We start from the raw sequence: 14907 nt of genomic DNA on the forward strand, positions 1-14907 counted from the left end.
TTCTGCCTCCCGTATGTCCCCGCCAGAGCATTACGTCCACGCGACCGCTTTACCTTGCCCAGAGTACGGACAAGATATGGTAAACGTGTCCGGGCTTTTGTGTACCAGATGTGTTGAATGACCTGCCAGATAATGTTTTATCTTTCAGCACTCGGAAAGAAGTGGAATCTGCTATCTTTGATTTGTATGTGTAATTTTGTTTCTCTTCTTTTTTTTTCTTTTTTCCCCCGTCCTTTCTTACTGTCTTTCCTTAGTTTTATTCTGATTATTGTGCAGTATTGATTGACTATGCCGTTCTCTGCCTCTCGCTCCATTCTGCCGAGCACTGCCCCACAAGCCCATTGTTGGTTTGTGCTGGCTCGCATTTGTACAATGTCATTTTTCAAATAAATGTTTTAATTATTATTATTATTATTATTATTATTATTATTATTATTATTATTATTATTATTATTATTACGCAGGTGGAGTGCTAGCGTGTCTTGGTATTCGCATAATCTTACACTTCTTAGTACTGAGTTCCATAAGCCATTCATTTCCCCAATGAGAAATCTTAGAGAGACCACGTTGAAGAGGGTTAGCATCGTTGATTGATTTTATTTCACGAAAAACAAGGCAATCGTCTGCAAATAGGTGAATGTTAGATGACACAATGGATGGGACGTAATTTTTAAATGAGAAACAAAACGGGTCCAAGCACTGACCCCTTTGGTATACCCGAGTAAACTCACTGAAAGGTGGGTTTAATATTTAGTGGAAACGAACTGCGATCGGTTTAGAAGAAAGTATTCAGTCCATTTCAGGACACTGTAGTCAATATTCAGTTGGGTTGGCTTTAAAAATGCCCAGGCTTAGCTTGGTTAAGCCAAGGATGCGTTGCATATTGCGCGGTCTTTTTGCGCGAGGTATTGCTTGGCGGCACTCGATTTTCTCAGCAGCTTTTCCTCCGTGAGGTATGGATCCGGATGGATGGATGGATGGATAGGAGCGCCTCCTTTGAAACGGGGTGGTGGCAACCGCCACCATGCTCAGCCGTCCTTTTTTTTCTTTTTTCTTCTCTCTTTTTATTTTTTACGTGGTTTGGTGACGTCACGTCACCAAACCACGTGACGCCACTTTGGTGGCTGCCCGGCCGCGCCCAAGGGCTGAACTGAGTGATTGCAATATGCTACGCATAAAAAAAATGGCTGTGGTTTATCTCTAGTTAAACCTAGTAGAGTAGCGAGAGTCTAGCTTTCTTCAGAGACGCAGAACTCGATTCATCGTCATCTGTCGTCATGGATGCACTGTCGTTGGCTGAGCGAGCCCCTCTAGCCGCGTCGTCCTTACGTCGCTTATCGAGACGCTTAGCGCGCTTTTCCCCGGTCTCCTCGGCTTGCCGCCTCCTGCTGCCTTCGTTCGTACGACGAGCGCTACCTTCCTCCGAGCTGTCTATTTGCACCACAGGCTCCGTCCGTGTCGTTGTGATATACAGGGTGTTCGGGCTAACTTTAGCCAAGTGTTAGAAGATAAAATATTTGAGGTAGGCCGGGGAAACCACTTACATACACCTACCAACGAATTCGTGCCTAGAGCATTGTTCCGGCAGGCCGATATGTCGACGGTGGTTGCGGCGCAACTTGCACCGTCACGATAGCAGACCGGCTCGCGCGGCCGTCGTAACCACCGTCGACATATCGGCCTGCCGGAACAAGGGGGTCGTCGCGCCATACCAGCAACTGATTTCGTTCACTCAAGCGAGGATTGAGTGTAGCACAATCGTGGCGCGCGCGCTAGTCACGTTATTTTTTTTTGTATTTTGCGGACTTCCTTCGGAGCTCGAAAAAAAGATACACGTGAGGCTTTCTTTATCGCAAATAAATGGAATGGGGGTTTCTGATGGTGCGCTCCAACTTTGCTATTCACATTTTCTGTCTAAAGTCAATATTTACGCATTTAGAAAAATTGTCTTAATTACTACTTAATCAATAATAATACAAAAAATTGCTTAGATGCGCAAGTCGGCTGTTGGGTGTATGTAAGTGGTTTCCCTGGCCTACCTCAAATATCTTATTTTTTAACCCTTGGCTAAAGTTAGCCTGGACACCCTGTTTATTCCTGCCGCATCTCTGACGACACTCCGCGCATGAGCACAACTGACGAGGCGGGCGGCTAGAATTTCGATGGAGGCTAAATTACAGAGGTCCGTGTAGAGTGCGATGTGTGCTCACGTTAAAGAACCCGAGGTGGTCGAATTTTCCGGAGCCCTTCTCAACGGCGTCCCTCATAGCCTGAGGTCGCTTTGGGACGTTAAACAAAACTCAAAACCATAAACCCTTTCTTTGGTCCCACTGTTTATCCCTTCCTCTGTGGCGCGGTTCGGGTGTCCTTAGAGATATGTGAGACAGTTACTGCGTATTCTCTTTCCTCCAAAACCAATTTTCAATTCTACGGAGGAACGCCATCGCCCGTTCGGTGCGATGCCTTTCCCTTTGAACGCAGAGCTTTTGAGGAAAGGAAATGGCGAAGTAAATCTCTGTCATCTCGGTGGACACCTGAACTGCACCGTACAGGAAGGGAGGAGGTGGGAGTGAAAGAAGAAAGACGGGCCGTAATGAAGAAAATGAAAATTGTATTTGAGGAAAGAAAATTAGGAAGTAACATTCACATATATCTCAGTGGACACCCGTCATCCGTTTGTACAGGAAGGGAAGAAGTGGGAGTGAAAGAAGAAAGAGAAAGAGGGGCCGTAATGAATAAAATGAAAATTGTATTTGAGGAAAGGAAATTACGCAGTAACTGTCTCGCATTCTCCGTGGACACCCGTCAAAAGCGTGACACATCTGCTGACAAGCTTCTTCTGACAGCCTTCTGTCGAAACGATGAGGCATTAAAGGCTTTCCCCTCACAAAAAAAAATTATCGTGTCCACTCTTACCCCTTTCCTTCAATCTGATACAATTGCATCAATGTAGGTATTTGAGGACAATGTCCGGGTCGCGAAATGTCACGCATATCGTACATGTATCGCGAATGACGCACTACAAGAAACAATAGTACAGGCGTGGTGATAAGGCGGGTGGCTGACATCTATCCCGTCGCTTGGAACCAGCTCTAGGAGCAAGATGGCAATTCAGTGAAACGCTGCAAATGATCTTTGCACTGACAGCTTGCATGTAGGGGCGTTTGCAGTTCGTAGGCGCACGGTGAGCTGAGATCCGCAGAAACAAGTAAGTTAGTCGGGAGCGTGAGCCCTGTCAAGCCAACAACTTTGTCGGCTTTTTGATCGTGCTACCAGCATCACCTTGATTGATGCAAATAAATTTGATTGATTTATTGATTGATTGACCGACCGCAGTGGAGGGGAAGCTACAAGCGCTCTGGCGACGGCTTCTACGATGTACTGCGTTCTGCTGTGCACACACACACAAACAGAGAGAGAGAGAGAAAAGAATGCCAAGAGCACAGTTAACATATATCTGCCTAGTGTCCTGCATGTAGGGAACCACATTTTTACGAAGTACATCTAACATCTAAAGGTTTACTGTATAACGCTTGCGGCCGCTAGAGTAGGTTCAAAGCGCTCTAAACTTTTTTTTTTCTGTGCGAGCATTGCGTTGTGTGGGTTTAGCTTTCTATACTCAATAATATCCGCCAGTCTCCCTCTGGAAGTTGTGAGCATCTTTGACCGCATCAACCACATTGTCATTCCGCAAGAACAGCAAGCAAGATTGTTACGCTGTCGTGGGAAAACCACTCAACGTGGTGAGAAATGTGACCTCAGAGTCAATGCCAAATGTTTAAAGTTTTACCGCACCAAAAGGTAAAGTGCATATGCCTAGAGTCCTTACGGTTGAAAAGGTAAAGTGCATATGCCTAGAGTCCTTACGGTTGAATTTCTTTGGAGGAGAAATTCTAGAGGCCCGTGTACTGTGCGATGTCAGTGCACGTTAAAGAACCCCAGGTGGTCTAAATTTCCGGAGCCCTCCACTACGGCGTCTCTCATAGCCTTAGCCGCTTTGGGACGTTAAACCCCATAAACCAACCAACCAATCATTGTAATACGGTTGAAAAGTCGTCGTTGTGACACACACTTTTATCAATACAAGGATTATCCTGAGCTCCGAAGTTAAATAAACATTTTATATTGAAATTTTTTTTTTCGATTTACGGGTGTTTAGGTATATGTGGGTTAATGTATGATTCTTTCTTTTTTCACAATACCCCCAGTAAAGTTTCACACAAGTTCTTTATCTTCCTTCCTTGCACCAGGGGTGCCCCGCCAGAGGCGGTTTGTTTAACTTGAAAACTGAAGCTTTTCTTCGCACCAGGGGTGCCCCGTCAGAGACGGTCTCAAGATGAGTTACGATGCAGGGATAACTGATAAGGCGAATACTTGAAGTTTATGTACAGATATTTACAATCACATACAAGTTAGGCACTGGAGAAACATTAAACAGCAAAAAGACAAACAACAAAAAGGTGGAACTGGCTAACACTAGGGGAGGCCCCTACTCGGCGTAGCCGAAGATGCATAGCACCTGACCTTAGCCCAGAACCCTTTTTCCGGCTCCGGGGCCCGGTTTTAAAGACCTAAAGGCCCGGCCCACATTTGGTAGCACCCAATCATGTGACACTGCTCCCATGATTGGTTTCTCGAGAGCATGGCCAGCCCTCTAGCCTCCGTAGGGCAAAACACCCTCTCCATTGCAAAAAAAAAATAAAAACAAACAAACGCACAGTCGTGCCAGCCAGTGCCAGCATGTCCGGGGTAGAACATTCTCCCTCCAAAATAAAAGTAAACACAAACACAAAACACACTCGTGCGAGCACGTGACGGCGGTTTCCCCTATGACCCTCGACTTTGGCGTCGTCTCGGAATTCGGGATTAACGGGCTTAAGCGGGCAGCTACCACTGTAGCTGACGCTGCGAGCTCAGACCTGCATTCCAAGGCGACTTAGCCTTCCCAAGGCTGCTAGTCGGCGCCTCACCGATACCCGTAGCGTCACCCAACTCGGGCCTACGCTGCTCGCGGCTAGACGCGCTGTCGCCGGCTATTCCTCATCTCTTTTGCCCCCTCGTCAACGGCGCCCTGACGCCGTTCCGTCCGGCAGTGCTTAATCCTCTCAGGAATCCTGCAGACTTTTCGAACGAGACGTTCGTCGCGAGCTTGTGTCGCATATCTGGTGTCCGCCAAGACGAGGGGATTAAGACAAGGGGGGGTCGACGTGTGGCGGCCCCTCAGCCACATAGCTTTCACCGCTCTTTAGCCTAGCCGGCGCGAATCAGCCCCAAGGGGCGATGGACGCCCGAGCGGCCCGGCGCCTGCGCGCGCGCATCGTTCCAAGAAATGTCATTCTTCCCTTCGAGCGCGCCCCACCGTCCCGTCCCGTCCCGTCGAGGAAGGGGGGGGGGGGGGGTCCATTGAAGAAGGCAGCTGCGGGGCACTGAGAAAGAATTAGCGGTAGTAATGACCCCGCACGCACTACCGATACCTTACACGCCCTTTCCAAGATTCTAAAAAGGGCTCAAATGGCACTTTTAGAATTACAAACAATAGGGATCGGTATCTGTCACGACACCACCCTGCGGGTGACATACTGTAGTGCTGCACTTAATTAGTAATTACGTGAGCACTTGCACCAACAAAACCCTCGCCGGACGAGGAACATAAAGAACATGTACACATTCAAATGCGCGTTTCAGTCATTTAAATCCAGCGCATTGACCGAAGTCCAAGCCGTCGCGCTGCGACCAGTTGCCCCAACAAAACTAAAAGCAAAATGCACACGGGCACCAATACAACATAAGCAAATTGCACAATTACACACAGTGGCATGCCTGCTGTGCGCCGCAAAACGCAGTCCATGTTGATAGGCTGTACCCAGTCCATCTGCATGCACACCGTCGTCCTGCTCGCGAACGAGCACACACACACACAGACACTCGCAACTGGAGCGTTCAGCAGCACTCGTACGATGGCCGTAGGTGGCCACGTGAGCCTCCTTAGTCGCACCGAGTGTCCCTGTGCGTATTCGAGCCGCTACGCGTTAATCAACCCGATTAACGCCAACGCCTGACGGTCACTCAGCTCACTAGGCTGATGACGCCACGGGGCGAGAATTCAAAAGCTGCTGCCCTCCAGGATCGAAAACTTCTTGGTCCTTGATAGGTCCAAAACCTTGACTACACAACGCACCTGAAGGCATGCGCTCTCCGGCGCGCAAGTACGCACCGCGTGCGGCGTAAGGGACATAGCCCCTGCCCCGTCCAACCGTACCAGTACGGTCCGTCTTGCTACACTTGATTTTGCGACCTGTAGCACGGAACGTACTGTTCCTCGTATCGACTATCAATCTGCAAGCCAAGCCCCTGCCTTCTGCCACTTTGCCTCGCTTGGAGCCATTTGCCTCGTTCCTGCACGGGCAAGTATCGAAATTTCCGCTCCCTGCATTGTAGGCGCTGGCCGGCTCCGTAGCATCGTTTAATTCTGGGGCTGCATGAGCCCCCTCGCAGTCATTCGACTTGAATTTGCCTTCTGGCAAGTCGCTACGCATCTCCTTGTCCTCGAAGGACCTGGTGTGACACCCGTCGGGTGCGTTCAAGAACTGCGCGGCGCCCGGTCCGGTCGGCCCATCAGGCCCACCTTCGTTCTCTGCCTCGGAGGGAATGTTCCTGTCATCACTAACGCTATGGGGCACTTCATGCCCTATGCCTGACATAATGTGTCGTTGCGGCAACGTTATATTTCCTGCTGTCACTAGCTCCGTGTCGGAGGTCCCCAACTCAGCAATCGAGCCTGCAGGAATTAGGCCGCTGTCCAGCTTGTTATCGGACAGCTTCGTCTCGATTGCCCCCGAAACATCGGAATTTGGCTGCTCCTTTTCGTTGCTAGCCGCGTGTAGCGGCGGAAAAGCTGTGATATTTTCGCGCCCCTCAGGAATCTCGCCCTCACCTCCTGCCTTTTTTTCGGCCTTTTCGAACGACGAGGTGTTCCCGCATGCCGGCTGCTTGTTTACAGCCACCTGGCTGCTGCTTCCTTCACTTGTGCTCGGCGAGCACAAGCCTTTGCCTTCCAGCGCAGTCTGTCTGGACTCGGAGTAGTTTCCCCTGGCTAGTTCACTAGCCCTCCTAACCCCCTTGAGCTCAGCCAGCTCGAGCTCTAGCTGCTGGCGCTTTGCCTCTAACGCCTTCAAGACGGACTTAACGTCCTGAGGTTTTTCCTCGCGAAGCAGCGTCTTTCCGCCATTTACCTTTGCAAGTTTGGCCTCAAAGTACGCCAAGCGCGCCTTCGCCAATTCTACTTGGCACCTCCCATCGAGTGAGGGTCGCCATGGATAACCCTCCATAACGACGTCTGTTGTCCTACCGGCTCGAACACATGCACAGGGACGAGAACAATGCAACCAAGGAAACTCACGGTTTCGATGCGTCGATCCGCATTGCCAGCCTCCTGGTGTCGGAGTCCACCGCCACTTTCACTGCGCGCTGCGATGAGCTGTCGCACGCCGCTGTTCCTGTGCCCGCTGCTGTCGCCTTGCTTCGACCCGCCGGTGACCGTCGAGTTTCCGACTCGACGCGCTGCTTCTCCTGGTTGCCATCTCTCCGCAGGTCCTTTCTCGAAAGCTGACCTGTTGCCTGGTCGTCGCCTTTCTCCCTGCCTTCAGTCTTCTTCCTGCGCCGACTTCCGATGGCCGCAGGATCCTGTCGACTGCGCCAGTAAAGTTTCACACAAGTTCTTTATCTTCCTTCCTTGCACCAGGGGTGCCCCGCCAGAGGCGGTTTGTTTAACTTGAAAACTGAAGCTTTTCTTCGCACCAGGGGTGCCCCGTCAGAGACGGTCTCAAGATGAGTTACGATGCAGGGATAACTGATAAGGCGAATACTTGAAGTTTATGTACAGATATTTACAATCACATACAAGTTAGGCACTGGAGAAACATTAAACAGCAAAAAGACAAACAACAAAAAGGTGGAACTGGCTAACACTAGGGGAGGCCCCTACTCGGCGTAGCCGAAGATGCATAGCACCTGACCTTAGCCCAGAACCCTTTTTCCGGCTCCGGGGCCCGGTTTTAAAGACCTAAAGGCCCGGCCCACATTTGGTAGCACCCAATCATGTGACACTGCTCCCATGATTGGTTTCTCGAGAGCATGGCCAGCCCTCTAGCCTCCGTAGGGCAAAACACCCTCTCCATTGCAAAAAAAAAATAAAAACAAACAAACGCACAGTCGTGCCAGCCAGTGCCAGCATGTCCGGGGTAGAACATTCTCCCTCCAAAATAAAAGTAAACACAAACACAAAACACACTCGTGCGAGCACGTGACGGCGGTTTCCCCTATGACCCTCGACTTTGGCGTCGTCTCGGAATTCGGGATTAACGGGCTTAAGCGGGCAGCTACCACTGTAGCTGACGCTGCGAGCTCAGACCTGCATTCCAAGGCGACTTAGCCTTCCCAAGGCTGCTAGTCGGCGCCTCACCGATACCCGTAGCGTCACCCAACTCGGGCCTACGCTGCTCGCGGCTAGACGCGCTGTCGCCGGCTATTCCTCATCTCTTTTGCCCCCTCGTCAACGGCGCCCTGACGCCGTTCCGTCCGGCAGTGCTTAATCCTCTCAGGAATCCTGCAGACTTTTCGAACGAGACGTTCGTCGCGAGCTTGTGTCGCATATCTGGTGTCCGCCAAGACGAGGGGATTAAGACAAGGGGGGGTCGACGTGTGGCGGCCCCTCAGCCACATAGCTTTCACCGCTCTTTAGCCTAGCCGGCGCGAATCAGCCCCAAGGGGCGATGGACGCCCGAGCGGCCCGGCGCCTGCGCGCGCGCATCGTTCCAAGAAATGTCATTCTTCCCTTCGAGCGCGCCCCACCGTCCCGTCCCGTCCCGTCGAGGAAGGGGGGGGGGGGGGTCCATTGAAGAAGGCAGCTGCGGGGCACTGAGAAAGAATTAGCGGTAGTAATGACCCCGCACGCACTACCGATACCTTACACCCCCTTTCATGCTTATAGTTTTTATGAAGTGCGGCAGTTCGATGCGCAAAGAGTGTTAAAGTCTAAAAAAATGGCTGAGGCTTAACTTGGTTAACCCTGGTCAGATGCGAAGCATATTCATGGCTAGGCTTGGTAATACATGGCTTTCCTTGGTTGAATACTTGGTCATTTTAATACAACCACTAGAAGCCTCCGTCGTGGGGGAAGACAACGGCATGGCTACAGCGGAACGCCGACTAACCCCGAGACGCGCGTTGGGTGGGCGCCTGGATTGCCACGGAAGCCGCGTCCGCCTGCCCGGTGGAGCGAGCGTTTCACCTACACCGAGTGTGAACGCGCGTTCGAAATGCGCGGGAATGCCGCTCGAGGACATTCCGGTGTCTGTGCGATGGCATCGTTCTCCCTCTCCCAGCGCGTGACGGCGATCTGTCGTGACGTCATGTGTCACGTGGTATGTCATATGGTGTGTCGTCACTGTACCACGTGGTCTGCACGGCGTGCAACCACAGCGACGGCGCGAGGTGGACCCTCATCTTCCTCTGTCGTGACGTCACGTGACACGTGGTATGTCACGTGGTGTGACGTCACTGTACCACGTGGTGTGCACGGCACATAACCACGGCGAAGGGTTGTAGTGTACCTCCGTCTTCCTCTGTCGTGACGTCATGTGTCACGTGGTATGTCACGTGGTGTGACGTCATTGTACCACGTGGTGTGCACGGCGTGTAACCACGGCGAAGGGCTGTAGTGTACCTCCGTCTTCCTCTGTCGTGACGTCACGTGTCACGTGGTATGTCACGTGGTGTGACGTCACTGTACCACGTGGTGTGCACGGCACATAACCACGGCGAAGGGTTGTAGTGTACCTCCGTCTTCCTCTGTCGTGACGTCATGTGTCACGTGGTATGTCACGTGGTGTGACGTCACTGTACCACGTGGTGTGCACGGCGCGTAACCACGGCGAAGGGCTGTAGTGTACCTCTAATAATATGCTTCGCATAAAATTCAATGCAATTTCTTCAGTCCAAGGTCGCTTTGTTGTAGTGGGGTATGGCTCTATCTCCCGCTACCCTCAGCAGGGATCACTGCTCAGATTCTTCAGTCCCAAGGACATGCTTTGATGCCACGGCAAAATTCTCTGACCACTAAACGCGTTCGTGCGCTTATTACGCAAAAGACACGCGGGAGTGACCTATCGCCTTCTCCAGTGCCGCGTCTGACAGTGTTGCAGTGTCCAGTCATCATACCTAACGACTTCAGCATGTTAATTACTTCATATCAATGAACTCAGTGTTAGCGAAGATAACCCGTGGAGTGTCGGGGTCCTGCCGTCCACCGGTGCTGACATCAGTTCGTTGAGCGCCGTTCCAATAGCACGTAGAGCTTTTAAGGCGGAAGCCTTTAATGCCTCGTCGTTGTAAGCAGGATTTGTCGACAGAAAATGTCACGTTTTTCAATTGGTCGAAATGCTCGTGACGTCACAGTGCGCGAATTTCAAATGGGGCCAATTGTACTTTGGCTAGTAACCATGCAACCAATCAAAGGGATCGTATAGTGATGCTCCAAGTAAGTGGGACTGAGTTTAGTTAATTGCTTAATTAATCAAGTAGCCTAATTAAGACAGAGGAGAATGAAGAGGTCAGAAGAAAGAGGAAAAGAAAAGAAGGACGCGCGTCGCAGCGACAACAGCGTCCGCGGAAGGAGACGGTGCTGAAAAAAACAGATAAGTACGAAGCCGCGTTCGCTCCACCACCACGCACTTCCCCACTCAGTTCGACGTTGCTCGTTTCATATACGTTGTGTCGAACATCCTAGACAGTTCCAACATTTGACAGGTGAATGACAGAACAAGATGGATAGAAATATAATAACATAAATATGAAAAAGCCTAATTAACCTTTCTAGTTAGACCGCATAAATCAATAAAACCGAGAACGAAATTGGTCGAGTTGGGGAATCGAACCAGGGTCTCCGGAGTGCGATACGAGCACGCTAGCCACTCCGTAATGCCAGCTGAATGGTTTTGGAATGAACAAAGGCGCGTCTAGCTAATACGGCGTCTTCGTTCACTCCCATCTTCCCCCTTTCCCTTACGGCGAGGTGCAGGTGTCCACCCAGATATGCGAGAGAGATACATTTCCTTTCCTCAAAAAATAAATTTACCGTCCAGCAAGGCGTACAGCCGAATTGGCGATGGCGTTCTGTGGACTCCCTGGCAGCGTTGCAAGACGCTGTCGCGTTCCACTCTTACAGGCGAAGCTTAACATGTTAACCACACATCAGTAACACACGCAGACAGCCAATGGACGCGTCATTCGCTGGCAGCACTTGAATCATCATTCACAACCACATTCGTGGCAGAATGCTGTACTCAGGCTTTCGCCTTGCACCACTTTAGTCGCCAAAGTGACTCCTAATTTTTTCATCATTATAACGATGATCACTTTCTTGCCGACGCATAGGTTATGCCGCGCCGCGAACACTAATTTCATCGTTTTTTTTTTGCTTCCAGCGCACAAAATTTTGAGCAGGGACTTCGGCCATTCAAGTACAAAGTTCACCGCAAAGCACAAACCACAGCGTTCATGTTGTCCCCATTACTAGTTGCAAACAGCCCGTTCGCACTGCAAATCACGAACATTAATTGTCAGACAGGCGCGAAGATGTACAGATGGGATATCGAAATCCGATGGGCCCGATTTTGTATCAGCAGCTGGATAAGTGTGCAAAACGTATTACTTACGATAGTGGCAGTCCAACTGTCGATGCGTCAAAGTCAGGAAAGCTCGCGAGGCACTCGGACGGCAGGCGAGGTGTTAGATATAAAGCGTGGAGTCCTCAGCGTAGCCTCAGAAAAAGCCCGTGGAGCGCGATGACCCTCTATCACCTTCATGTTCCTGGCTCGTCAAGAGACTGAATGCCTAACGGTGAAGACACGTACCAAACATCGCAGTATATGAGGCGACAATCTCTCGGCCGGCCTTGTATCCCCTCTTTGTAGCGCGCGGAATCCTATCACCCGTGCAAGGCGGTGACAGTGATAAAGGGTTACGATATGCGTGTAATCGTGTGTACGCGTTCTCACGGCATTTCATTGTATGGGGCAAAAATTTCCTAGCTGCGGCAGTGAAGTCACCTTACGGGCGCAGGCTTCGGCGGACTCTTTTGGCTTATAAAGCGTTCGCTGTGGAATGAGTGTTTTTTGGGGTACGTCACGATACTCCGCAATAATGCCTTCGTGGCCTAAAAAAGAAAAGGTAGAAAAATATTTGCGGTCTTCGCAAGTCCTGATACCGCAAATATACTGCAATATATACTGATACCGAAAATATTTGCGGTATCAGTATGTATACGTCGACAATCTGGCATCACAAAAGCGTGACATTTCTGTCGACAACTCCTGCTTACAACGATGAGGCATTAAAGGTTTTCGCCTTAAAAATTGAAAGTCGAATATGGCGTCCCTCAAGGATCAATCTTAGGACCCCTCTTATTTCTGGTATACATAAATGATATAACGTCAATACCAAACTCCCCGGAAATAATAATGTATGCTGACGGCACGAATATCTTCTTCACTGGCGCCACAAAAGAGGTAATAGAATCATCAGCTAACAGTTACCTCATACACCTCTCCAGTTGGCTTAACAGCAACCGACTGAGTTTAAACACATGCAAAACCAAATATACAATTTTTAAGCCAGCAAATAAAATAGACCCCTGCTATGTTCATCTGAAATTTGAGGACACGCTACTGGAAGAAGTTACAGAGCAAAAGTTCTTGGGCGTATGGTTTACAGAGGACCTTACATGGAATACTCACGTTAACAGATTAAAAAGTGAGCTATCTCGAGTTACTGGCTGCATGTATAAAATAAAAAATATACTACCCACCTGTTTGAAACAAGCATTATACTACTCACTTTTTTATTCAAAACTCACTTACGGCATTCTAGTATGGGGAACTATGACAGCTTCAAACTACAACAAACTAATCATGATTCAAAAGAAAATATTGAGAATGTGTGAACATTATATTGGTGACAAACGAGGACTCCGAGCAAAACCGCTCTTCATTAAATACAGCATGCTTAAAGCAGATCAAGTTTATTTCAAACTACTCCTGTGGATTTATAAAAATAGGCTGTACACAATACCTGTAGACGGTTGCACTTCATACCCAGTAAGTAGACCACACCATCTTAAATTAAGCCCGCCACAAGAACTACTTACAGAAGGCAAATATTGAATTATCAAACAATTAATATATTAAACAGTGATCACTTTAACGCGTACAATATGCACAATTCTTCCACAGCTTCAAAAAGGACTGTAAAAAGCTATTAGTGGGCAGTAACATTGCATTCTCATTTTGTTAACTTGCGCTCATCCCTGATAACAGATGTAACCTCAGCTATGTTGCATTACATTATGTAATTTCTGTGTTTTATTTATGTTATATGTTATGTTATTTCTCTCATCGCTTGTGAAATATATTTGCCATTATTTCAGCATTTACACTGCACGTCAGTTTAAACCTTGTTTTTTTCTGAAATGCTTCTATGTAATGATCTATTTACTGCATATGCTATTTATTTTTCGGACCAATGAATTGTGTGGTTTTCTTTTTTTTTTGTTGACTTCTGATGTAAGCCAATTTTTTTATTACATAATACCTATTGTTTATGTATCTTCTGCCTTTTCAAAATCTATCATGTTCAAGAAAGTGTAATGCTTTGAAGACATGCGATCTGAATAATCGAATTTTTCGTTGCTGTCTGCTGTGTGCTAAAAATATGTTTGGCAAATATGTGTCTTGGTCAAATGTTTAGGAGAATCCCCCAAAGTGGAGTAGATTTGTAATAAGGGAGTAATTACTCATTGACGTCCACCATGTCAGTGAGTAATTACTCCCATATTACAAATCTACTCCACCATGGGGGATTCCCCTAAACATTTGACCAACACTGTTCCCACTTCGAGTTATTGATCAATTCGCTCTCGCCCTACCATAAGCTTGCCGTCCCGGTTAGCTCTATTGGTAGAGCGACTGCTCCGGTGAAGCGGTGGCCCTGGGTTCGAACCCCGGACTAGGATGAATTTTTCTTTAACTACGAAGTTTCGGAGAAAGCTGTATAGCTTTCCTTTGTAGTCGTATGGCTGCGCTTGGGTGGATGTCAATGAGTAATTACTCCCTTATTATAAATATGTGTGTGAATGATACGTCATGCTGCCTTGAACGGTGGGAGCGCAGAGGCTCTGTCAGACATTTTGTCTTTACCTCTGCCCCCTGCACGGAGAGAATCCGTGCAACAATAACCAATAAACATTCGAAACATTCGAACACTGTGTACGTAAACGGGAGGTGTCCGTCAATTCTTTTATTCGTATTCTACGCCCCATGTGGCCCTCGGCTGACCGCCACCTGACATTGTGACCGTAGCGTGCACAACGCTCGTGATTTGCTGCAGCATGGTTTTACTTGTGAAAAGTATGCACACTTGTGAAAAGTATGCGCAGGTCATAAAGCGACCTTCTGACCCTTCTTCTAAAGAACAGGAGACTCGGAAACGTGCCACGCGATGCAAAGCCAGCTTTGGTGACGCGTGTTATGCCATCTGAGCTATCCGACAAAGGCTTAACTGGTGTTACTTTGACGCCTACAAAAGGCAGAAAAGCTAACGATGACGCAAGGAAAGCGTTGTATCTTCCCGCGAGAAAATAAAATGCTGGCCGGGAACAGAACGCTTTTTCTCGTACCCACGGGCCGTTATCAACTTAAAGATACGCCTCGGTAAATTTAAGCCGGATTCCATGGGGTTTATGTACGACGCATCTGTCTGTTGAGAAACTTCTGGTACACTTTTCGGTCTTCTTCTCAAGAGAGGGAAAGGCCGAAATAGTCGTTACCTGCGCAACGGTAACCTTGGCAACCG

The 14907-nt window shown here is 48.9% G+C and overlaps 1 protein-coding gene across 2 annotated transcripts in view; it reads right to left on the minus strand.

Annotated features, from left to right (window-relative positions):
- The window catches only part of LOC149342841 (chitin synthase chs-2-like), a 102765-nt gene extending 90762 nt beyond the window's left edge, over nt 1-12003 (minus strand). The window contains exon 1 of one of the 2 annotated variants that reach the window (XM_089545342.1): nt 11913-12003. The gene's annotated coding sequence lies outside the window, so the exon portion shown is untranslated. Of the gene's footprint in view, nt 1-11714; nt 11846-11912 lie in introns of those variants that run through there. The other variant, XM_089545341.1, reaches the window with a different exon arrangement.
- Between the last annotated feature and the right edge of the window lie 2904 nt (nt 12004-14907).

The sequence above is a fragment of the Amblyomma mixtum genome, chromosome 5, assembly GCF_055824585.1.
Source record: "Amblyomma mixtum isolate Tamu chromosome 5, ASM5582458v1, whole genome shotgun sequence".
Taxonomy (NCBI): Eukaryota; Metazoa; Arthropoda; class Arachnida; order Ixodida; family Ixodidae; genus Amblyomma; species Amblyomma mixtum.